The 23423-nt window shown below is 43.0% G+C and overlaps 2 long non-coding RNA genes across 9 annotated transcripts in view; one reads left to right on the forward strand and one right to left on the reverse strand.

The window, feature by feature from the left end:
* Positions 1–23423, forward strand: part of LOC309845709 — a 215932-nt gene that overhangs the window by 125978 nt on the left and 66531 nt on the right. For all 8 annotated transcript variants that reach the window (XR_014301455.1, XR_014301456.1, XR_014301457.1 and 5 more), the window contains one exon: positions 11333–11492. This is a non-coding gene — a long non-coding RNA (uncharacterized lncRNA). The remainder of the gene's footprint in view (positions 1–11332; positions 11493–23423) is intronic.
* Positions 11111–19356, reverse strand: LOC309845714. The gene is made up of 2 exons (XR_014301467.1): positions 18253–19356; positions 11111–13885 (listed from the first exon to the last, which is right to left on the reverse strand). It is a non-coding gene; the product is annotated as an uncharacterized lncRNA (long non-coding RNA).

The following is a 23423-nucleotide window of genomic DNA, read 5'->3' on the forward strand; positions in this document are numbered from 1 at the left end:
ACCCAGGTAAATGGGCAGGAAAATGAATGCTGTCACCCCAGAAAAGTCCCACTATGTAATACCACTAGTAAAAAGTGTCATCTTTTATCCTTGGTCTTCATCTTTCTTAGAAACTGATCCACTAAGTTGGTATAAACTTGAATCATCCTTTTTTTTTAAACTATAAAAAATGTATTGTAGCCCCTGTGAGAAGTATTGCTTTTAGACCTGATGACTATGTGTTAGAAATAAACAGTATAATCTTACCTAGCAGAGAAGTAACTTTAAATATACTTAAAAATAACCTAAAAATTATTGTAGTGGTAAATAGTAAAATCATATTTCTGGCTTGGGTTATGACATTGACCCTGGCACGTACACGGTCATTACTCAGTTAGAAATTTTATTTTGACTGAACTCTATATGATATGTATTTTTTTTAAAGATTTTATTTATTTATTTGACAGACAGAGATCATAAGCAGGCAGAGAGAGAGAGAGAGGAGGAAGCAGGCTCCCCGCTGAGCAGAGAGCCTGATGTGGGGCTCGATCCCAGGACCCTGGGATCATGACCTGAGCCGAAAGCAGAGGCTTCAACCCACTGAGCCACCCAGGTGCCCCGATATGTATTTTTTAAAAGTGTTAAACCATTGCCTTATTTCTTTTTTTGATTTACTTTTTCACTTTCTGAGCAATCTCTGCACCCAGTATGGGGCTCAAACTCATGGCCCTGAGAGCGAGTCGCATGCTCTTCTGACACCCAGGTGCCCCTACCACTGCCTTACTTTAAATAGGTTTCTTGGAAAATGTATATTCAAGCCAAGGCTGGGAAAGCATTGTCACAATATGCTTAAGCCTCAGATTTTGTCTTAATTATATGAGTATTGCATTACATTTTGAAAGAATCCTGAATTATTCTCATCATTTAATTCTCCACATACAGTGCATCAATAGGCATTAATTTTTTATAGTTTTAAATTTGAAAGGGAGTTGTGTTTGGCCACAGGGTGCTCTTAGGAGGAAGAGTTTCAAATTATGTGGCCAAGGTGGGGAGGTCAGACCAAGATCTCAACATGGTTTCCCTTTGGTTCCAGGATTCTCTTGCACTGGCCATTTTAATTTAGATGGTATAAAAAGAGCAATAGTACTTCCTTCTCCTTTCAGCATGGAGAAGCACGTCGTGTTTGCTTGGCACTTATACAACACTGTGTTAGTTTCTTACGTGTGGACCTGGTAGCTAGGAAAGGTAACTATGCTACCAAGAATCGTGTTGATTTTTACCTCCCTTACTGCCTGTCTACGCTCGGTCTGTAGGGCTTACTATATATCTTGAAGGCAAGGATGGGTAGATTGGACAAAAAAGAGAAATCTTTGGTACACGATTCTTTCATATTTTTCCTGAAACACAAAGGTGCACCTTTCACAGTGTATATCATATCTGCCATATCTTTGGATATTGTTTGAAACCGATGAGAGCAACACAAGTGATAACGGAGAAAGAAGTGCCCAGTGAACACGAGGGCTGCCCGGTCACTGGTTTGAGGAGGCAGGACACAAAAGTTTGTTGGAAATGACTGGCTAATAGGAACGTTTAAGGACCAGAGAACGAATTCTTTTTAACTTTAAATGAATAAGAGTTCGATTTATTACCGAAAAGTAGGGACGCGCTCAGTTCTCCCTCTGCATGTTTTCGAGGGAGGAAAAGAAGAGATGGAGTTTGAACTAATGTGCTGGGAAGCGTGTTCAGAATGCATCAGGGTATCAGAGTGTAAAGGAGGCTAACTGTGTGTGGCATCCGTGCAAAGGGCTTTAGCTGCGGGAGAAGGGAGGAAGACGGCAGAGCCGAGGCCAGAGCAGGCCAGAGCCTTAGCAGCACGAGTACACCCTGAGGTGTACTTCTTTCCTGCTCCAGCCCCAGCGCCACAGCCCTCCTCTTAGTTAGGAATGATCATGGACTGAACTGCTAACGATGCTGTACAGCAATTAAGGGTGACATTTCTGGACCCAGACTTCCTGGGCTCAAAGGTGACTCTGCTTCAGAGACCACTGACTGAATTTATATGGTTCTCGGTAAAATATAGATAGGTAATAGTATTTACCTTTGTGGGGTTCTTGGGAGTTAATGACATGCAAATGAGTCAGTGAGAACACAGTCACTCAGCACTCAGCATGTCTTAGCAATTACTTTATCATACGACCCTATTTAATTTTTTTTAGTAATTTTATCCTCCCCCCATAGCCTCTGATTAGGGAGAATACACACGAAACTGGTGAATGAGTGAATAATGACTTGCGTGGTATCTTTACCGTTGTCAGTTAGTAATGTAAATACATCTTGGTTTGTGGGTCAGTTTCCGAGATGAGGCCACCTAGGCACGGCGCCGGTTCAGTTAAATCCGCACACGAACCCTTCCCCCTCATTTCAAACATGAAACATGATCTTTAATCTTCTCTCCTAATAAACCATTTTGTTTCTTGGGACTCCCAGAAACGATTATGTTTGACAGCATGGAAAAGTGCACATAACACACACACCATTAAAGAAACAACTATGTTATAAACTAATAGCTACACTGAGCGTGAGAAACTCTTCTATTTTATTCTGTTGTTTTGTTTTTGTAAAAATGCTGCGTGTAATGCATCATGTTTATTTTACAACCCACCCTACAGTTTGAAAAACACCACGTTAAGGGTTTGACTTTTGTCCAGAACCAGATGGGAGGGAATACCTTTGACTATAACCAATATTCTCCTTTTCTTTCCATAGGCGCCCAGTAATGGAAAGGGAGTTCCCCAGCTTTAGAAACACACAGTCACACTCATGCTCACACCCCATTCAGAAGTACAGTCCGTCTATTTAGTTTGTGTTGTGATCTATAAGGCCTTTAAGTGGGGCGCCTGGGTGGCTCAGTGAATTAAGCCTTTGCCTTCGGCCCAGGTCATGATCTCAGGGTCCTGGGATCGAGCCCCACATTGGGCTCTCTGCTCAGCGGAGAGCCTGGTAACCCCTCTATCTCTGCCTGCTGCTCTGCCTACTTGTGATCTCGGTCTGTCAAATAAATAAATTAAATTAAATTAATAAAAGGCCTTTAAATACTGTATTTCAGATTTACTTTTAGCACATTTGTGACGTTAAAAATGCACGTAGCTCAGGCTCTTGGCTGGTTCAGTCTGTGGAGTGTGCAACTCTTGATCTGGGTCGTGAGTTTGAGCCCCGCATTGGGTATAGACCTTACTAAAGAAAAAGCCACGTGGAGCTCCCATCACTCTAAGGTAGGGTCCTGTGATCACTTTCAGGAAACAGCGTGAGGTTAGGTATGATAATAGGAACCCGTTTTTCAGATTGTGATCCCTAACTTCTATTCCATCCCACCCCTTCCCAATTAAATAAGGAGTCCCCAGTTTACCACCGAAAAATGATTTGATTGTTAGAACAGAGTTGCTGTAACAGCTAGAGAGTTGTTACACTGTGCTGTCTATAGGCTCGGTCTGTTCCTTTTGGCCAGCGTGGGAGCCTCCTGCTTAGAGCTATTCATGCCCCGTGACCATGAAGCTAAACACACACCACTCGCTGCCCCCTGCTGAGCCTCGACTCTATTCTCATCCACTGAGTCACCAGCCAGGCCAGATAAATTGCTTCTTTTGAAAGACTGACAACCGAATTCTTACCAGGTTTACCACACAAAGCCTTCCCACGTTATAAACACTCGCTTCACACACATTCTGGTCACCCCCATGACCAGTCGCACATTGCCTCTGGTTGGCCTCCCAGACTCCCCCACTCCGTAAAACAGCCAGGCTGTCCAGCTCAGCTAAGAGGTCTAATCCCACACTTCACCATTCACCTGGTGGAAATCTGTTAAATCCTCTTCTTTGTCCAACCGCTTCTTCAGGTTTTAGTCTTTGTGAATTTCACCCAACATAGTACCACATTTTTTTCTATATTTCAAGTAAATCTCTCTTTTTCTAAGCTTTTTGCCTTCTTCCGTCTTGGAGAGCTCCTCCGCCAGGGATGCCAGTCACCGCTTTAAGCCCAAGGGTAAGGATATAATCATTATCAAAGAATGTAGTATATTTGGAAGTAAAATACGGCATAATAACCAGTGTTATCAACTTTTTTTGTTAAAAAAGATTTTATTTATTTACTTGACAGACAGAGATCACAAGCAGGCAGAGAGGCAGGCAGAAAGAGAGGAAGGGAAGTAGGTTCTCCACTGGGCAGAGAGCCGGATGTGGGGCTCATCAACTTTTAAGTAATCATGAGTGTCTTAGGGAAGGTCATCCTCTTCTGATTAAATTTTCTTACACATTTGCACACAGAAAAATAAAAATAATTCTTAGTTCTATTAGTTCATTCCTTATATAATTACTGGTATTGCAGTACAGTTACAATATACATTTCTTTTAGGTATATCGTATTACAGATACATCATAAGTGAAATCTGCTTCTGTGGCTTGATCTAGCTACTGTCACTGGCAGCATCATTCCGAAGGGAAAGGTAGCTCCAGTCTTAAGCACTAACATAGATATATTTGGGGAACATAACCACTTATTTCTCTTAACCATGCTTTTGGTTCTTGGAATGAGGTTGACTGCTTTAAAATTATCCAAGTACGACTACAGTGCTCCCATAATTATTTTTAATAATAAGTTAAAACGAAAATCATGGGAGAATTCACACTACTTTGAAATGAGAAATACAGTTAATCATGAATTGTGAAACAACAAGTCACTGTTATCCCTTCTATGTATGTAAATGTTTATGACACTGTCTTGGACATAGAGTTTGCTACTTTTAAACACTATGTTTATTCTGAGGGACAGAACATTGAGGCCTTTCCCTGATTCAAGTTGGTAGTCCCAAGTGACTCAGGACAGCCCCTACGCTCTGACCACTGTCTTGCAAGAACACTGGAAACGTGATGTCTTTCCCGGAAGAGATACGTTAACCTTTTAAACTAAATAGCATTTATTTTAATAAAACTGGAATAAATAAAATAAAACTGGGGAAAAGCCAGTCAGAAAATACTTGGGAAGAAAAGGCTGTTACATGTTCTGTGAGCAGAATATTAGAGGTATTGGTTCTTCATGAAGGCATTTCAGTCTTTGTTCTGTGTGCTGATGTAGTAGTCCATTTTTTAAAATAACGATTGGGGCGCCTGGGTGGCTCAGTGGGTTAAGCCACTGCCTTCGGCTCGGGTCATGATCCCAGGGTCCTGGGATCTAGCCCCGCATCGTGCTCTCTGCTCAGCAGGGAGCCTGCTTCCTCCTCTCTCTCTCTCTGCCTGCCTCTCTGTCTACTTGTGATCTCCATCAAATAAATAAATAAAATATTTTAAAAAATAAAATAAAATAACGATAACCTGGCAACACTTCAAATTCATTCCTCATATTAGATCTCAAGGTAATTTTTGTTTGTTTGTTTGTATTTTTATGTATAGTCTGAAACTTACTGTACCATCTGTAGCAAGCTAACAGCCACTGATGAAAAGTAGAATCACAGCAGGGCATCCAGGAGTTCCAGTGATGTTCTTCTTCATTTAAAATGCGTTATCCTGGGGCGCCTAGGTGGCTCAGTGGGTTAGGCCGCTGCCTTTGGCTCGGGTCATGATCTCAGGGTCCTGGGATCGAGTCCCGCATCGGGCTCTCTGCTCAGCGGGGAGCCTGCTTCCCTCTCTCTCTCTCTCTGCCTGCCTCTGCATCTACTTGTGATTTCTCTCTGTCAAATAAATACATAAAAAATCTAAAATAAAATAAAATGCGTTATCCTGACAAAATTTTGTGTTTATACCATGACCTGGGGGGCTTCTCAGTAGCTGACTCTTGATTTTGACTCAGGTCATGATTTCCAGGTGGTGGGATCAGCCCTCATGTCAGGCTTTGTGCAGGGCGTGGAGCCTGCTTGATTCTCTCTCTCTCTCTCTCTCTCTCCCTTTGTCCCTCCACCTCCCTCCCTCTCAAAAAAAAAAGAAAGAAAGAAAAAAAAAAGTTGAATTTGCAAATATGCTAAGGATATTGTTGCCAAAGAGATACAAATAGAAACCATACTTTTTTGTGTTAAGGTCCACATTAGCCAAATATGAAATAGGATTCCCAAGTTGAATGTAGTGTAAGCACACTTGAAATATGATTTGACATTTGAAAATTTCTTGTATATTCCCAACTTTGAGATGCAAAGGCATACACAGTATAAAATAAAACCCAAGTTTTAAAAAGTTACCAGGGTATGAGAAGGGATAAAATAGAGCCCTTGGGTGGCACCTGGGTGGCTCAGTTGGTTGAGGGTCTGACTCTTGGTTTCGGCTCAAGTCATGATCTCAGGGTCAAGGATCAGGCCCCACATCACACTCTGTGCTTGGCGGGGAGTCTGCTTGTCCCTCTCCCTCTTCTCCTCCCCCTGCTTTCTCTCCCTCCCCCTACCAAATAAATAAACAAAGAATCTTTTAAAAACAATAGAGCCCTTGGGGCTTGGCAGTGTTGGCTCAGTAGCCACCTTGGGGGATGATGAGTAAGTCAGCCCAGGTAAACCCCCAGAGGGGGACTTTCCTTCCTCTAGTCCGCCACAACAACACGTCGCTGCACTTCTGTCTGGTGTCCGTATTGGACTTTCTCCTATGATTTCATTTGGGGTTCACATTGGTTCCATGCTAACGTATAGTTGTGAGAACTGCTGTCCTGACAGATCCTGTTAGACAAAATAGTTGGAACACCAGATACTCTCTGCAGCAGCTCATGGTAAAAAGTTGAAGATATACAGTGGGTTTCCTTACTGTCAGATGTCCGAGGGCCTAGTCGTCCTGAAACACAGAGGGAGCACTGGAGAACTTACTTCTAAATGTGCTGGTTGGGGTCCTCCCCATATCCAGAAAATTGCCTTAGAAACTTCATGTGTATTGGAGGAAGAAGGTAAAATCCTTTGTGTTAAAGTGAAACATAGTTTTGATACTCAAAAAAACACTGATTCTACTGCTCATGTTATAATGATGGGGCGTCCCCCATCAGCACTTCGGACTGAAGTAAATTTGGTCAAAGTAGAGAACAGGGGATTGTTCTCTGATCGAAAAGTATTGTAAATATTCTGAAAGGTACCACAGTGTTCAGTTGGATAAAGAAGGTACCGCAGACAAGAGCTATGGGAAGATGGCATCATTTCAGATACGTTTCTCAGTTTCCTTTTTAAAAAATCTTTTATGTGGGGCGCCTGGGTGGCTCAGTTGGTTGATTTCGGCTCAGGTCATGATCTCACGTTGTGGGATTGAACCCCGTGTCGGGCTCCCAGTGCTCAGCAAGGAGTCTGCTTGGGTTCCTGTCCCTCTGCCTCTCGCACCCACATGCCAGAGCATACTCTCTCTCTCACACACAAATCAATCAGTCCATTCAATCAATCAGTTGTAAAAAAAAAAAAAAATCCTTTATGTGCAGGGGATGATGGAGGTGGAGGTGGGCACAGGAGGCCAGTGTCAAGTCCAGCTTAGGGAATGTACTGCTGCTGTGTCCCTGCTATTAGGTGTAGAATTCTGAACTTGTGTCTTTGTACACTTCTGAAGAAGTTATTTTTTGGTGAGACTTCTGAGGCAACAAACTGATAGAAAGTTCTTGACCTGACACCTGGAACGTGGTCAGCAGTCAGTAATCTGAGTGTCCTGTCTCCTTCATTTTCTTCCTCTTGCTGTTAGCAGTTGTAAATTTTGCTTGTTTTCCAGTGGTAGCATCTTTTAATGTAATGTTCATCTCAACCTCAAGTACTACATTTTTCACGTTCTGCAGCTCGAGTCTGGAGGGATAGAGAGGCGGTGGGGGTAAGGGAAGGTCAGGTGAACCCAGACCAGCTCTGCTCACCCCCCCCCCACCGGGGACTTAAAGCCACAAATAGTTCTTATTGCTTCTGATTTCAACAGTAATCGAAGACAAAATAACTGAATAAGAAAGGAAAGTGACAGCAACTATAATCAGCTGTTCAGTTGCATTGACAGGAAGAATAGTCCTCAAACTTCAAAGTATATAAGATGAGTCTAGTTAACATGGGGATAACTGAGCTTCACCCCAGAGGTTCTTTTTTATTTTTTATTTTTAAAGATTGATTTATTCATTAGAGAGGGGGAGTGTGGAGAGGGGTAGAAGGTGAGAGGTAGTTCCAAGCAAACTTCCCACTGAGCATGGAGCCTGATGCAGGGCTCAGTCTCAGGACCCTGGGATCACAACTGGAGCCGAAATCAAGAGTCAGACGCTCAACCAACTGAGCCACCCAGGTGCCCCCACCCCACAGATCCTAAGTCCAGTCTTAGGTCATTCTAAGCACATGGTCCAAGGACTACATGCTGAAAACCCCTGATTTGGGACACCTGGGTGGCTCAGTCGAGTGGTTAACCATCTGCCTTCGGCTCAGGTCACCACAAAATACAAGAAATAACCTTCCAGGGTCCTGGGATTGAGTCCCACATCAGGCTCCTTGCTCAGCAGGGAGCCTACTTCCTTTCTCTCCCTCTGCCTGCTGCTCTGCCTGCTTGTGCTCTCTCTCTCTCTCTGTCAAATAAGTAAAATATTTTTTGTAACCCCCCCCAAAAAAAAGAAGAAAACCCCTAATTCTAAAAAGATCAGTTTACACCATTGCTGTGTTATTCTTGGTTTTAATTTCTTGATCATTATTAGTGTAGCCCAAAGATTACATTTCTTTTGAGAATTTTCATTACTTCTTGGTTGTTTTGAGCCTCCAAACCATGGCTCAGAATTCTTGACTTAAAAATAATGTGCACCAAGCCTATACCTATGTATAACTCACAGGCGGTCATATAACAGGAAAAACTTGGCAGAGGTTTGGGATTCATTTGTACATCGCCAGTGTTGACATAATAATTCTTTCTTTCGTTGGCATTGCCTAGCGAAGGAGAGGCTCACTGTGGTTTGTTCTCCCCGTGGTTTCCGTAGCGTTAGAGAGAATGCTACTGAGAAACGAACCCTTTCTAGTTTTGACTCACTCAGGAGCTGTGTGTCTGTAGTCTTTCTGAGATGGGATATAAGAGAGGCATGCCCAGGAGCGGGCAAATCAGACTTCCACACGTGCTGCCTTCTCGTAGCCAATAGCTGGCTCAGAATGTGGATATTACGAGGGGCAGTTTCATTCATCAAGGGGATTTTCAGGCTCCAGCAGCAAATGCTTTGCGTTTTGGGCGATTGCTTGGTTTGGGGCTTAGCATTGACTGTGCTATAGAAACAAGTCGGTGCATCTGGCTCTTAGAAGAATTAATGGTGATTCAGGTAAGGATAAATTGGAGAAATCCTTCCTTTCTTTTCTTTGGGTGGATATGAGATTTTAGAAGGATTAGTCCTGTCTTTGAGAAGAGTTCAGAACTTATTTGTCTTAAGTGTTTCCCCCTCTGTATATCATCCTTTTAATATGAAATCGACCTTCAAAATGTAGTTTCATTTTCAGATAGTAAAGTGAGGATTCCGTTTTTCTTTCCGTGCATGAAATTTTTTGAAAATGAAATAACTATAGTTGCTAAGATACTAATTACACATAGCTTCCTGGTTTAGAGCTGAAGTCTTATATTTTTAGGAAGTAGCTTTAAAAGTTGGGCAGGGGGGATATCGATGCTTGCATTTGATTTGTGAAACAGTGATGTTGTATGTGTGTCAGACTTCTCCCTGTACTAAAGGCCAGATTTTGAGACGTACTCCTTAATCTGTTCTGACATGAGATTCCCTTCCCCCGCTGCCCCCCCCACCCTGCCTCTCCTCTCTCCATGTTTTCTGGTGGTGGGATCTGCTCCGCTTCTTTGCTCAGGCATGTGGTTTAGTCTGTGTACATTCAGTGCAGTGGCATTTTTCTTGAAAAAGTGACTAAGGCTTCTTGGATGAATTCTCTCTTTGAAAGAGGTGGTAGAATTGCATCAGAAAAGCATTTACAGTAAATGGCTCCCCCCCCCTTCCTGTAATGACCACATGTGAAAGAATGCATTAATTCTTGTTTGAGGAAATGAGAGTTGTAGAGTTCTATGAAAAACTCCCTTTTTATTATTAATTAACCAGATTTGAATGTTAAAAATTCTAAAATCTGGATCACTTTGTGCTGTGTAAATAAATGGCAGAGAGAGAGTTTGTCATTCCGTAGTCTATATGGAGTAAGCAATTATCTTGAATTCAGGAAGAGGAAATAATATTGACTATGGCTCCAGTTAATGGCATACGCCTAACCTAAATTAATTTTTTCAGTCATTTTCCATAGTAAATTAATACATTTCTAAAGTGTACTGCTGATTTGTCCTTCAGGATTAGAGTCTTAGTGATGGACCATAAAAGCTAGAAGCAGTCTTCCATAGCTCATCTAGCCAGGGATTCTCATGGGAACAGTACCGCCTCCTAGAGGACTTAGTAGGAATGAGATGGTGTTTGGTTCTACAGTGAAGGCTTTTTTTAAATGGGTGGAAGAGAATTAAGATGTTCCATGGTGGATGAGACAGAAAGAATTGTCCTGCATCTCACATGACTTTCAGCTGCCATCTTGGATATAATAATCAGCTCATAATTACTTGAGCCTAGACCTATCTCCATTTAAATAAGAACACAAGAAACTTTTGCATACTTTTAATATACACAAAATATACTCCTTTTCATCTTGTTGTCCACCCATACTGCTCCTGTTTTGTTTTCCAGTACTTTTAACATGGAAGACTTCTGATTTGGCTTCTCGTAATCCAAGCTTATTCCTCTTTTTTTTTTTTTTAAGTATATGTGCTCCCGAAGCAAACACTCCAGCTTATTCCTTATAAGCAAGTTAAAAAGCATCTATTTCATTACACAGTTCATCGAACCTAAAAAATTGTTTATGTATTGAATATGCAGTATTTTATTATGAATTGGATTTCTTTTACTTTCTCCTGTATGTTATGTTTAGAGTATTGTATTGATGTTTTTAAAATAATATGTATATTAAAAAATTAATACATTATTAAAAATACGTATATTATTTTCAAATAATAAAATAAATAAATATAAATAAATAAATAATAAAATAAAAATAAAAAATAAAATAAATAGTTACTATTTGCCAATGAATTTTATTTCAGAATAGTAAACAGGGCGTTACGGAATTTTTGGTTCTAAAAACAGGGCTTTGGGAATATCCCATTCCCTCTCTATACTTTCAGGAAGGACAGTATGTGAGTCACCCAGATGGGAGAAGTGTTTATCTTCTCTGTGAAGTTCCACAGAAAAAAGTCGCACATGTTACCCATGAATATGTTTTAGTATCTTGAAGTCTTTATACAAAGCTAGTTCTTCCTTCGTAATACTTTCCGGGAGTCTTCATTATGTCACTATAAAAACACAACCTTTGGTTTCCTTCTTTCTGTAGGAAAGGACAGACGGGTACTGAGAGGAGCTGGTGGGTCATCCTGCAGCCCAGCAGAGGAATGAAGAACAGACTCAGGTGTTCTTGAACAGTGGGTCTCGGTTTCCCTGTCTCCTCACCATGGACATGTTCCCCGTCTGCAGTGTGAACTTCTGACTATGCTGTGAGTACCGCCCATCTTAGGCAAGGCGTTGTCAGTGTGGTAGAATTAAATCCTTGGAGTCACGACTGTGAGGTTATGGTACCCAGGCGCGTGCCCGTGGCGTTCACTCTGGCTTTGCGGGGCCGGAATTTTCATTCGATTGATCTTTCTCTTGGATGGTTGTTTCTTGTATTTTGTGGTGGTGTTTTTCTTGTTTTATGGATGTAATTATTGCTTCCTAAATGATTGCTTCTTAAATAGGGACACTAACAAAACTTTTTTTTTTTTTTTAGTTCTTTCTAAAGTACCTTCACTCCCTGGAATTTTCTGTTTCTTCCAGGGTCCTTCTGTTGTTTATCATAGTTTTCCATTTCCACACCGCGTTAGCTCTAGTTCTGTCCTTGCCTCTCCTGCGTGTCAAGCTGAGGTAACGTGAAGGCTCACCGGGGCTCTGTGCGTGTGGGTGCACCTTGCCACGGGAGGCATGTCCTCGTGTGGGGGAGCCACCAAGTGTCTGGGTGCAGAGGGCTTGACTTCGGGGTTCTCAGAACCACACTGTTTAGTCCTCAGCCGACATTTTGTTTAGTTTCTTCAGAGAATTCATTGGTGATTTTTTTAGTTTTTGCCTGGGGGCAAGTTTTGTTGTTTCTGATAAAGACAGGAGTTGACTCATGGAAGGAACGATTGTTGATACTGGACTTTTTAGTTAATCTTTTCCTTTTCTGCCATTCTTGTCATTTCTGTCCCACACCGTATTTGCTTTTTCTGAGTCTAGAGCCTCTTTGGGGTTTCAGTGGGGAAGTCAGTTATCCCTCCACTCAGCAGCAACACTCTCAGAGAAATTTCGGGGCTATAAGCTGCCTCTCCTCAGCTTTGTCAGTACTTTGTCTGTCAGTACTTCTGGTTTCCAAGACATCTGTTGAATTCTCTGAGGCCCGATAGTGGTTTTTTTTTTTTTTTTTTAAAGATTTTATTTATTTATTTGACAGAGAGAGATCACAAGTAGGTAGAAAGGCAGGCAGAGAGTGAGAGAGGGGGAAGCAGGCTCCCGCTGAGCAGAGAGCCCGATGCGGGACTCGATCCCAGGACCCTGAGATCATGACCTGAGCCGAAGGCAGCGGCTTAACCCACTGAGCCACCCAGGTGCCCCCCGATAGTGTTTTTATTGTTGTGGGAGTATATGTTTTTTGTTTTTTGTTTTTTTAAAGTAACAGCAGTGGGATCTTTCATGTGCCGTGAACACCACCATTTTGAAATGGCATCTTAGTCAGTTTAGGTTACTGTAACAAAGTACCATGGAATGGGTGGCTTTACAGACAACAGAAATGTATTCCTTCTTTTATAGCTCTGGAGGCTGGTTCATAGAGAGCCTTGCTCTTGCTGTGTCCTCACATGTGGAAGGGTCGAGGGAGCTCTGGAGTCTCCTTCATGAGCACAGTCACCTCATTCCTCAGGGCTCCGCCCTCCCGGCCTAATCACCTCCCAGAGGCCCCACCTCCTTATACCATCAGATCAGTATTTCAACTTACAGATTTGGGGGCAGACCCACACATTCCGTTTCTAATAAATGAGAAGTTCTGGCATTTGTGGATTTGTCAGAAGCATATCTGAAGAATTGTATCAGCCCGGGAAAAGCTGTGTTGGGGGCACAAGAACTGCATGGGTATTGGGGTTTGGGGAAGCTAATCCTCTGAAGAACTTGGCCCAGAAGGAACAGTGAGCTGATGTTATTGTACAGATAATGCTTTCCCGCTGTGGAGGCAATCACCATTAATCACAGAGCCCTCTCATGGTCTTCTAGCTTTGCTGCTAGAAGAAAAGACGCATCTTGTAAAATGTCCAACTTGGTCATTTTAAAAAAAATCCATACAAGTAGTGGTAGTTGTTTCTGATCTTAAGACAAGTATAAATATAGGTATGCTTACTTTTAAATTTCTTCTCTGCCCTTTGGCATTAGAGTTCCGGAGAGAATCTCCTATTCCTTCATTTCTAGAACTCATATTCCTTAAGGGATGGATCTCCCACACTTCTCCCCTTTTTTGTAAGAAGCATCTCCTGTTCTTCCTTCTTATTCCCTTTGTGAAAAAACTCCAAATTCTTACTCATTCCTTTCTTGTACTTGTTGTGTAGTTCCTGAAAATGCATAGTAGATGTAGATGGGAAAAATTAGATGTTAGCTAATTAGTCTTTCAACTTCCCTGACACAAGTGGTATCCTTTCTTGTCTTAGAAGAAACTCTGAATTGATGTTTCCAGTGTTATCATTCCGTCATTTCACTTGGGAAAAAAGTAGCCATTTTCTTAGAAAAATTCCTGGAGATCTTCCCCAGAGGTCCTCCATAGTTAGGGATCCCAGAAGAATCTTCTCAGGCCTGTCTGATCTGTGGCATAGTACCAAGAGCCCCAAATCCATCTCTGGAATTTGTAGAGTAATACAATTGGGTATTATTTTTTGTGTGTAGGGGCATAGAGGCAACTGAAGTTTGTAAATGTCCTCTGGTATCTAAATTCTGTATCCTTTACATTGTTTACCAGTTTAGAGCCTTTGGACAGTTGGGGTTCCAAGAGGCATGCCCTCGGAGGCCATGACCCTGGAAGTGGATATGGAGAATGCTGAAATGTCATGAGCTCTCAGGCAGGCAGGACATGCTGATAATTTTATTTCTGGTATGGGCTAGAACAAGTATCATCAGCTTCTTCTAGGTACTTTTCTTCCCAAGTTTACTTTCTTCCATCCATCCCCCATAACCTGCTGGAGATGAGGAATGTGTTGAATGCAGGTTATCAGCTGTATACTGAAAAATAATGAGCCTAAAAAGAACATTCTGTGAGCTTTTAGAATGAGCTTTTAGAACAGTCTTACACTGGAACCTGGACTATTCATTGACTGACTGTTACTGTTAGAGGAGAGGAAACCCAGCAAGTTCCTTCTTTTCTTTTGGAGACAGTATCTTGTATAGGTGGTCAAAGAAATAAGACAGCCATGATGGTTGTCAAACTGGTTGTCTGTTACTGAAAGTAGTTCAGATAGAGTTTCCCTTTGGTGGGGCCAAGGGGTGCAAATCAAATCACATTTTTCAGGAGTTCTTGGGGATAAAAAGACATTTAAGAAGGCCTACCTCCACGCCCCCCGCCATTTCTTTTTTTTTTTTTTTTTTGAGTGAGAGGGAGTGGTAGTAGGACAGAGGAAGGAGGAGAGAGAGAGAGAGTGAATGAATCTTAAGCAGGCTCCACGCTGAGCATGGAGCCACATGTGGGGCACAGTTTCATGACCTCAGGATCATGACCTGAGCTGAAATCAACAGTTGGATGCTTAACCAACTGTACCACACAGGTGCCCCCAGCTATCCTTTTTAATAGATGGAAATTTCACATGTGAAACACATCAGTGTCAAATATACTCAAGTAACCAAACCACAATTAACAAAATGAACATTTCTACCATCCAAGTTCTCCCATGCCCCCCCGACCCCCAACATCCAGGCACTCACCAACCCCATTGGCAAATGCTTTCTGATTTCTGTCCCTATAGAATTGTTTTTCCCTGCTCTTGACTATCATGTAGATGGGATCATAGGGCATGTACTCTTTCCCCTCCGGCCTCTCACCCCAGTTCTGTGTTGTGTATCAGGTGTTCATTCTTCCTTTATTGCTGGGTGGCATTCTGTTTACATGAAGAGACCCAATTTCCTCTTGGCACTCCCATTTTCCTCTCAACAGAGTTTTGGGTTGCCTTCATCTTTTTTTGGCTGTTATAGGTGTTAAGCCGCTGTGAGCACCTTCTCGCTCACTCACATCTCATTTGAGATTTAGGCTTAATTGCTGGGCCATGCCAGACGTCTGTATTTATCTTCATGAGAAACTTCTAAGCAGTTTTCCAAAGTAATTACACCCTTTTACGCCCTAGCCAGCAGTGGATGAGCATTCCAGGTGCTCCAATTCCTTCTCAGCTTTTCTGTATTGTTGGTTTTTCTGATTTTAGCCTTTCTTGGGAATATGAAGTGGTTTTGCATTGTGATGTTTAATTTGTATTTCTTTGATGACTAATATGTTTTTATTGGGCATTTGTAGATCTTTGTTTTTGGAGCATCTGTTTCATATTTTACCCATTTTTAATTTTTGAGGGGGTCATTTTTATATTGCATTGTTTCTCTTACTGTTACAGATTCCTAAGTAACATTTTATATATATAGAAAATCTGAAGATACTTGTATTATATACGTATACATACCTCAGAAAATTGTGATGCACATATATTCTAGTCTGTGATTTAATTTTCATTTTCTTAAAAAATGTCTTTTGATGGGCAGTTTTTTTTTTTTAAGACCTCTATTTAAGAGAGAAAGCGAGCAGGGGAGGGGCAGAGGCAGAGGGAGAGAAGCAGACTCCCTGCTGAGTGGGGAGCCCAATGCAAGGCTTAATCCCAGGACCCTGAGATCCTGACCTGAGCCAAAATCAAGAGTCAGATGCTTAACCGTTGAACCTACCCAGTGCCGCTGATGAGCAGATGATTTTAAATCTAAAGTCAATTAACAAAGTAACCCTCTATATTATCAGTACTTACTGTGTTTGAAGTAATCTGCTTCCCCAAGGTTGTGAAGATATCCTTCTGTGTTTTCTTTTAGAGATCTTTTATTTTATTTAAATAAACTTAGTGCTTTGGTCTATGAAGCATTACAAATTAATATTTATGTATCAGGTAAGGTAGAGGTGAAAGGTGTTTTTTTGCATGTTTCCTTGGCTGTTGCAGTGTGATTTGTCAAAAAGACTTTCCTTTCCTCATTGAATTGTTTTGGCACTTTTATTGAAATTAGTTCCCCATATATGTTTTGGGCTATTTCAGAGGAAACTGAAGAATGTTTGTATAGACCACATGTGGCATGCACTTAAGTCTAGGAAGTGAGTACACATCGGTCAACTTTAATAAGCCTCAAGTGGCTGGCAGTCTTGGACTTCTATATAATGGAACACTTGTGTCAAAAGTCACTGACAGATGCTATATGGGGGACATTTTTTGCTTGCTAACCCTGCTGAGGCTTCCAGAAGTTCCAGCATTAACACATTAAGTATAATCTCTTATGTGCAAAGAAATAATATGTTAAATCTGTGAGATCCAGCCTCAGCCTGTGGCCATCTTCACAGAGAACTAAACAGTCATTTTTCTTATTTGAAAACTGGATATATTGGGCACCTGGGTGGCTCTGTTGGTTAAGCGACTGCTGTCGGCTCAGGTCATGATCCTGGAGTCCTGGGATTGAGTTCTGCTTCGGGCTTTCTGCTGAGCAGGGAGTCTGCTTCTCCCTCTGACCCTCCCCCCTCATGCTCTCTCTCTCTCTCATTCTCTCTCTTTCAGGTAAATACAATCTTAAAAAAAAAAAAAGCAATCTAGATATGCATGGATTCAACATGACTGATTTGGAACTAGTTATAATTAAGTGTGGTTCAGACTAAAAAATACTACTCTTTGGGCACCTGGGTGGCACAGTTGGTTACCTCGGCCATCGGCTTGGGTCATGATCTCAGGATTCTGGGATCAAACCTTGTGTCAGGCTCCCTGCTCAGTGGAGAGCCTGATTTTTCCCTCTCCCTCTAATGCTCTTCCTGCTAGTGTTCTTCCTCTCTTTGTCTCTGTCTCTCTGTCAAATAAAAATATATTTTTTTAAAATATTAATCTTTATAAAAATATTTTATTAGAAGAGCAGAAGCAGGGGGAGGGGCAGATGGAGAGGGAAAAAGCAGACTCTCCACTGAGCAGGGAACCTAATGTGGGTCTCAATCCCAAGACTCTGGAATCATGACCTGAGCTGAAGGCAGATGGTTAACTGACTGAGCCACCCAGGTGCCCCCCAAAAATATTACTCTTAAGATGGAAATTGTTCATAATGTAAAGAAGCTTGTGGAAAAAAAAAATCTGTTGTAATAACTTGTTCACATTATATGCAGAATTATAGATTTGCTGACTTGAAACAAATCTTGCCTATGAGTGGAATCTCTACTTAGAAAGGTTTTGGGACACAGTTTTGCATAGTATTTTTACTTGACTTTAATAAAAAAATAACTTTCTTTTTAAAGATTCCTTAATCTGAAAACCAGAGGATGACTAGAGTAGGAAACATACCAAAGTTATTCTGTTAGGAAGATAGAATAAATGGTGATCATCTCTTTTTGACACCCTGAATTTTAGAATTTTAACTTCATGTTTTCATGGTATGGCACTGTAGTTCAGTGGTTGAGCACAGCTGTGATGCTGGCCCGTCTGGTTTGGGACACCAGCTCTCCTCGTCCCTGACAGACAAATGATATATGCCGCTGTGCTTTGCCCTAAAACCCAGAGAATAAGAGTGTCTGAAGATTCAGAGCTGGGTCACAGTGAGCACTATGTAACTTTTGGCCAGTAGTAACATTATATACAAACATATGCAAACAGGAAATTTTTTTAGAAAGGAAAACCAGAAAGCAAAACTATATTACACTCTGCCTGTGATTCAAGCACCTCACTGTTCACAGGAGACTTCCCAGTTGGTTGAATTGGTCACATTTTACTGTTAATTCCCATTCTCCCCCAAAAGGGTGTAGAACTAAAGGATTTTATTTTGAGCTCCTTGGGAGATATTTGCCTGAAAATACAAGAGGCACTTCATGCTAATTTCCAGAACTACTTCTGTCTCTGTAAAAAGATTTTACAAGGAAAGATATTCGTTTAAGCTCATGTCTTCCTCTCCTGCTTTGCTCAGTTAACTCAAGTAAAAAAAAAAAAAAAAAAAAAAAAAAAATCCACTCACCTGAAATACCTACCACCTTCTGTAGTCTGTGTTTGAACTTGCACAGTTGTGCTCAGCTCCTGGCCCCTGTTTTGCTTTCTCTAGCGATTTCCTGGCCAGAGCCGGAACTAGAGGCAAGTCTGGGAGAAGTGGCTGTGACAGGCCTTTTTGCCCACTCATCTCCCCCACAGGACTTTGGAGGGAGGGAAGTGTCAGACCCTAACTGCAATCCCCTGTGCACCAACCCAGAAGCAAAATCCAGCTCAGGCCAAACGCAGAAGTTGCTAACGCACCGTGGATGTCATTCCCGGTGAAATACGATGTTTTGGTTACTTATACAGACCAGGTTTACCCCTAGCACGATCTGGGAGCTTCCCACACGTTGTCATGGGTTGGCCATCTTCGTCTTTATGAAGTATTTGTCTTTGTCGTGGGTACACGGTCAGGCCTGAGGAGAACTGATGTTATTACGGCTGACTTAGCTGATCGTACGGTATTGAAGGCGAGACTTCTCATGAGGTCTGCTCAAAGTAACTGAGTTTTTGTTTACGTTCTTGGTGTTGTTTGGGAAGTGCCACAGGTGCACAGAGTACCTGTGCTCAGAGCCTGTGGCTCTCCTGATTCGACCTGCGGGAGAAGCGCATTCTACAAGGTCACTTGTCCTCCCTGCCAGCCCCTGCGCACAATACTTGTTTACTCCTTCACCCCAATTCTCTGCCCTGTAGCTGCAACCCCTCCTGCGTCACAGAGAAGAGAAAAGCCGGAGGCGAGCTCCCTTGGGTTCTTGCCCTGTCCGCACACTCCCATCTGCGCCTGCCTTGTTCCGCTTGCCTCCTGTCGCGGCGGAAGCGGGGTCCTTCCTCATGCCCACTCTGGATACCAACCCCGCCTGCCCTCCCCTTCTCAGACACATTCTCTCTGACTTGATACCTGCCGTTCACGTCTGATGAGCATTTAAACCTATGCACGTCTCACTGATGAAACACACACGTGTACACACAGACGACACAGACTTTCAGTGTTTGCTTGCCTTTCGGTCCACTCTGCGTTCACTGGTGCCAGGGCCAGCCTTCTTGGAAGAATGGCCCGTGTCGGTCGCCTCCACTTCCTCATTCCTGCCCCCTCCTCCCTACTCCAGGCTGGCGTTTGGACCTGTGACCAAACTGGTACGCTCTGGCCAAAGCCGGTGGTTGTCTCCTGTCCCGCTGTGGCCCCGCGGATCAGGTATGTCTGGACTCTCAGCTTCCGTGCGTGACCTCAGCGCAGTGACAGCGTTTGCTGTCCTCTCCTCTGGCCTCCTGGACCCTACCCTGCCCCTGCCCTTTGCGGGTTCTTCCTGCTTCGTGCTGTGTATTCAGATGTCCGTCGGACATTTCCACGTTGATATCTTTTTTTAATAAAGATTTTATTTATTTATTTGGGAGAGACAAAGTGAGCAGGATGTGGGGAGGGGCAGCGGCAGGGGCAGTGGAAGAGGGAGAGGCAGGCTCCCCTGCTGAGCAGGGAGGGCAGGGCTCCATCCCAGGACCTGGGATCCTGACCTGAACTGAAGGCAGACGCTTCACCGACTGAGCCCCCCAGGCGCCCCTCCACGGTGCTGTGTTGCCAGCACCTCATATCCAGTAGATTCCAAACCGACCCAGATTACCCAGGCTTGAAACCTGTAACTTACTGACCCTTCTCTCTCCTCCCCTCCCCCGTCCACAAAGAAACCACATCCGGTCACGTTCTCCACTCCACCTGCCTTGTTTCCAGTGTGTGTCCCTGCCAGTTTCCATCACCTGCTCCCACAGCTCCTGCCTTAGCACCCCTCTCCCTGCTGTCCCTGGTCTCCCCCGGTCTGCTCTGCATGTGGGTCTCTCTCCCTGACAGCACTCAGAGTGACGCTTCTAAAAAGCATTCGTGTTGTGTCCCTTCTCTGCCTGAACTCTGATCCATTTCTGTAATCCCTCGTCCCCAGATGGGCGGGGGCCTCTGTGGGGTTTCTGTTCTCACCCCATGCGTAAAGAAGGCGTCCGAGCACTAGAATTCAGGCGGAGACGGAGACGAGAGTACATCCCACTCCACGCAGCAGAACTTCATGAACGTCCCTGCTGCACTACAGCCCCTCCGCCCTCCGGAGCTCCTGATGGCTTTGCTCCTGCTCTTCCCCTCCTCGCCTGTCTGGGCTTCCCAGCCACAGCCTCTGCCCCTGGGGCTCTCCTCTTCTGTGTGCCCTTCTTCTCTTTCTCAGAGCAGCTCCCCTCTTTGCCGAATGTCCTGATCTGAGTCGCATCACTGTCTCGTCTTAGGTTGGGTTCCCTCACAGCAGATTCTGAGTAAGGGCACAGTCAGATCCGGCCACTTGGGAGCTGTGTGACTGCTCTGTGACTTGGTTTTCTCATCTTTAAAATCCTACCCTGTAATACTGCGGTGAAAGTTAATTTGTTCATGGAAAGTGCCTCAAACTGTCTGACCCGTAGTAATCAGTCCAGCTTGCTACGGTGATAGGGTAACGTCTGTTGAAGTGTCACCTCTTACAGAGTTCCATTCCTTTGGACCAGATCAGAGCCCCCTCTGTGTGGACCCGTAGCACCTTGTGCTTCCTTTAAATCAGATTGCTAGTCTGGTGGGGGAAGGGTGAGCCCATCCTGCTCCTCATCCAGCACCTAGCTCAGTGCCTTGTACATAGTACACAGTGTGTATTGTACTCTTGTTTTTTTGAACAGATTTAATAAAATGACATACAGAAAACTCCTTCCAGTTATGTTATTCTTCTTATCTGTAACAAGGTACCCTTTAAAAAAGGACAGCAGGGCTGCCTGGGTGGTGCAGTCAGTTGTGTATCCCGACATTTGGCTTCAGCTCAGGTCGTGATCCTCAGGGTCGTGAGATCGAGCCCTGGGTCAGGCTCCACATGCCACGTGGCGTCTGCTTGGGATTCTTTCTCCCTCTTGCTCTGCTCCTCTCTCTCTCTCTCAAATGAAGAAATAGATCTTAAAAAAAAAAAAGACGTAACAAACAAACCGTAACTGTGCTCGAGGGTTTGTCTTGAAATCCAGGGTTACTGAGTGAGCCTGGCCAAGCTCTCTGGGTGTCTTTGTCTCTGGAGCAGCTTTACCTGAGGGCCTTTGTCCAACCCCCCACCCCGCCCAGTCTTGAGTTCTGTGATAGCAGGTTTGCAGTAAGGGCGGAGTACATTTCTAGGACACTCAGAGTTTCCCTCCCAGCTGTGTTCTTTCCTGTTAGCTGAGGAGGCGACGTCATTGTGTTGCTTGGGCTGGCAGGTTCTTTCCTAGTTGTGGGGAGTTTTTCAAGCTGGCTGTAATGAGAGGGTCCTCAAAAACCACAGAGAGGTCTGGTATGTTCTCTCAAAGTTACACACGATGTCCCTTTTTATTTTCAGTTTTGATCTTCTGTGTTGCTGAGCTGACTTCTGTAATTATGCTTAAAGAATCCGGTATCAGAAATAAGATCTGTTTTACTTTGATACCTGCACTATTGACATGCCAGATCAGAAGCCCTCTTCAGGACTTCTCATTCTAGAGATTTCTTTCTTCCTTTCAAGTGTGTGTGTGTGTGTATAGAAGACAATGTAAAATTTACAGTCTTCACCATTTAGAAGTGTACAGGTCGGTGGCGTTGAGTACCTGCACACTGTTGAACAGCTGTCACCACCGTCCATCTCCAGAGCCCTCTGATCTCGCGAGACTGAAACGCCGTATGCATTAAACACCAGCTCCTCCTTTCCCCTCTTCCCAGCCCTGTCTCTAGGGATTAACCACTCTAGGTACCTCATGGGACTGGATTCATACAGTATTTGTCTTTTTGTGACTGATTTGTATCACTTAGCAGAATGGCCTCACGGTTGGACCTTGTTGACATGTGTCAGAATTTCTGTACTTTTGGGGGCTGAATAATATTCCTTTGTATTTTATATGCCATGTTTAGTTTATCCATTCATTCGTTAGTGGTCACTGGGGTTGCTTCCACCTTTTAAATGTGAATAATTTAAATAATCTATAGATACATAGATATACATGTATCTCTTCAAGACCCTTTGAATTATTTTGGACCTAATGATTTTTTAAACCTTCTGTCTTGATGTTTCTGTTGTTTTCCTGCCTTCCTCTTTGGGCCACTTACTGGCCCTCTCCCATCAACCTTGTTCACTGTTTTCCTAATAATGTCTTGCTGCTGACATCTTCAGGCTTTGGTATGACCCTCACAGAGCTATTACATGGAGAAAACAGCTCGACAGCTACGAGGCAGGATTTGTTCCCACCTCGTACCCACTCACCAGTGCCTGTTTTCTGAAGGGTGTACCACCGGTTCTTAACTTGAAAAAGATGAAAATCCCTTAGGTAACAGGATAGATTTTGGTGACTACAGATCTTTTGTATTTTTGAAATTTAACTTTTAACAGTAGCATCTTCTTGATCTGTCAGTCCTATAATTATGATATATTTATGGTCATGGAAACATTATATGATAATGGTAGAAAACATGGAAAGTATGGAGAAAATATCACATATGGTAGCACTACTGAAAGGCAGTCCTTTTTATCCTCTTGTTGCATATTCTTGTTTTTTTTTTAATGTGAGTTTTTGCATATTTAAGATCATATTGTTTTGTATTTCTTTTTTGCACTTAACAAAGTATAAGCATTCTCTGGGCACCTGGGTGGCTCACTTGGTTAAATGTCTGACTCTTGCTTTTGGCTCAGGGTTCTTGGATCTGGCTCAGTGCTCAGCATGGAGTCGGCTTGATGTCCTCTCTCCCTGTCTGTCTGCGCCCCTCCCCAGCACATGCACATGCTTTCTTGCTCTCAAATAAATAAATAAATCTTTAGAAAAAATAAAGTATAAGCATTCTCTTGTTAAAAGGTCTTTGCAAATATTTTAATTCTTTTATATGGCTGAAAAATACTTATGGGCTGTTTATTAGTTTAAGTAACTTTTTCCCAGTTATAAAAACAAGGTTTCTTTCTTTTCTCTTTTTCTTTTTTTTTTTTTTTTTTAGATGTTATTTATTTATTTGAGAGAGTGATAGTGCAAGTGAGGAGAGAGGCAGAGGGAGAAGGAGAAGCAGATTCCCCACTGAGCAGGGAGTCTGACAGTGGCGTTCAGTCCCAGGACCCTGGAATCATGCATGACCTGAGCCACCCAGGCGCCCCCTTCTTCAGCTTTTTAAATTACTCTTTTCCAGTATCT

Source organism: Mustela nivalis, assembly GCF_964662115.1.
Source record: "Mustela nivalis genome assembly, chromosome: 12".
Classification (NCBI taxonomy): Eukaryota; Metazoa; Chordata; class Mammalia; order Carnivora; family Mustelidae; genus Mustela; species Mustela nivalis.